The following is a 3,141-nucleotide window of genomic DNA, read 5'->3' on the forward strand; positions in this document are numbered from 1 at the left end:
TAGAGAAGAGAAGAGAATAGAAGTAAATTCGGCCATCCATCTCTCTTGTATGCTTGTCTACTCTTGTGTGTGTGTGTGTGTGTGTGTGTTTGCTTGTAAAGAGCTCAAGCTCATCCTCTCCCTCATATTCTTCTCAACTATACTTAGAATTCTTATGGATTATTAAATTTTGAATGAATTTTCTACCATCTAGCTTATTGAACAAGCATAGTGATGAGGATAAACAAGTGTGGGGGTAATATCAAGCGTAGTAGTCAAAACAAACAAGTGCAATGATCATGAGGACTAGCTAGTTGATTAGTCAAACTAGTGTGATGGTCATGGGATCAACATGCAGATAGTAATAAAGGTCCCACTACACTTCTTAATATGTAGGTAACACTCACACAAAATTTCATGGATTGATTTCACGTGGATCGATAACTATGGACAAATTACCTCCAATGTCAAGAGCTGTAAGAATGATACCTAAAGATCTACTTGATGCGACCAAGTGGTGAGGAATGCTCTTCTAAAACATTATATTCCATTGCGTAATGTTTTTTCCTATAGAATTTCATCACCACCAACATCATAAGCTAGTGGGATATTAACTCTGCAATCAACCCTGACCATGCAGAAATTCCAAAGCATAATCGATTCCATTTACTTGTATGGAGATCTACATAATCTCAATGTACTTCAAAGGAGTTATTAAGAGCAAAGTGGGCTAGAAATGTAATTAGAGGGTGTTTAATCACGACTATGTGAGATCATTAGGGTTGCAATTAACTTTTAAGTGAAGTCTACCAAACAGTTTAAACTCTTGTACTATACAATTATTGTGTTGCCTTGAATTTGTCTATCAAAATGATAAAGGATGTGTTTAAGAAATTGTTCTTTGGTTGTGTTGATTAATCTAGGCTTCTTCCATAAATTGTTTAATGAAATAGAGCGATGCTCACACTGCTTTGTAGCAGTGTCACAATGCTATGATAGCACTCATTTCCGAATCAGAGCAAGAGCGTGAGTCTTGGCAAGTCTATAAAGCAGTTCATTAAAGCCTCAATAAATAACTCACGGTTCTATTTCAATTCAAGGTACAACAATGGCCCCATGTTGTACCTTGAATTGAAGCCTCAATAAATAACTCAAGATTCTAATTCATTAAAGCCTCAATAAATAACTCAAGGTTCTACTTCAATTCAAGGTACAACAATGGCCCCATGTGATATCTCCTTTCTTGGTGAGCTTTACAAGAATAACTATAATGCCTGGAAGTTCAAGATGCAAACACACTACTATGATGAAGAACACGTGGAAGGTTGTGAATGGTGAAGAACCAAGACCAGCCCATAGTGGAGAACAAAGGAATTATTAGGATAGAAGAGCAAGCCAAGCTCGGGCTTCATCAACATCAATGTAAATGACAACATGCTTGGGTATATCAAGTGCAAAGGAAGCATGGGACATTCTTGCAAAGGAAGCCAAGCTCGGGCTTCATCAACATCAATGTAAATGACAACATGCTTGGGTATATCAAGTGCTTACAAGTGCAAAGGAAGCATGGGACATTCTTGCAAATTTGTTAAGAGCAATTGAAAACAAAATTCAATGAGACTACAAAGATCCCAAATAAGAGTATGTGAATACCTACTCAAGTTCAAGAACATCCAAGAAGATCTAACGAAAACTACTAATAGCACAAGCAATTCTCATAGGAATTAACAAAAAGTATAAGCATCTTGTCACTTATGTTGCTTTGAGGTAAAGGTTTCCTTCACTTGATGATCTAGCATCGCTCCAAAGAAGAAAAAAGGTCACACGAAGATGCTCCTAGATTAAGCAACATGAATTAGAACTGCCAATAGTAAGAGGAAAAGTCAACTTCAAAGGCAAGAATGAAAGAGGTGGAGGTCATTTCAACATCAAGACAAAACTTTCAAAAATCACCTGCGAATTCAAGGAGGCTCTGAACAAAGAAAACCAGTAATGGACCGATTGGGAAAGAGAATGCAAGAAGAAAATGGCTCAAATGGGACAACTTACCAATTCAAGACCTCAACTCACAAATGGACCCAAAGTTCTTCAATTTAACTTCAAACCAGCTCCACAATGAAGCTTCAACCCATCAACAAATGTTTGTAATTTATGTGGCACATATACAACAACAGCTGCAAGATGATGTTGATTCAAGAGCTTCAGTCAAACTGTATGACTTATCACTTTAATTAGTTTAAATTAGTTCAGCCCATATAAAAGGACGCAACAGTCATTAGGAGATGATTCTCAACATGCAATTGAAGGTCAAGCCATTGTTCCACTTCAAAGACCATCAAGCCAAGTGAAGAACTTGACAAAATCCAATCAAAATCCCTCTTAACTCAAGTACATTTTATAGCTTCCAATAGGAAATCTAGATTCAAATATATTACCATCTCCTGTACTTCACCTACCTTCAGCCTCCTCACCTCAAATGACCATAAAATGTACAAACTCTGGAAGAACCTTGCCTCCCCATATTTTATCAAAATGATTTTAAAAACAGCTGCTTGTCCTCACACACACAAGTTGCAAACCCAATTTTCCACAAAATATTTACAAGGCACAAACCTAAGAATTTATCTGACCCATGGATCACTTCCTAAGTCTTTTGTTGACTTTCAAGACAATAAGGGCTTCTGCATTCAATAAAATATCACCAGCTCTCTATAGGAAAGGGGGATTGGAGCTATTGGATGAGCAGAAGCAAGTGTAATTCTGGCAAGCAAGTGTTCTGCAGCCATAAGTGGAGCTTAATGTGGGCTGTTTTTAGATGAAGACTAGGCAAGCATCAAGTCTTTCAAAGCCTATAAATAAGCCAAATGTTTTCCAATCACAACACCGTTCAGAGTCCAGACAGCTATCCAGAATTATGTTCTTTGCTCTGATTTTTTGTCAAAGCTACTACACAAAGCATGTTTTCTAATCACAACACCATTCAGAGTCCAGACAGCTATCCAGAATTATGTTCTTTGCTCTGATTTTTTGTCAAAGCTACTACACAAAGCATGATAATACTTAGAGGGGGGGTGAAAATTATCACAACCATCCAGCACCCAGACCTCCCAACATGCTCAATGTTAACCACACATTATCACTTCACACAACCCACACCAATAC

The sequence above is a fragment of the Cibotium barometz genome, chromosome 19 (assembly GCF_041138505.1).
Source record: "Cibotium barometz isolate CiBa-2024 chromosome 19, ASM4113850v1, whole genome shotgun sequence".
NCBI classification, from domain to species: Eukaryota; Viridiplantae; Streptophyta; class Polypodiopsida; order Cyatheales; family Cibotiaceae; genus Cibotium; species Cibotium barometz.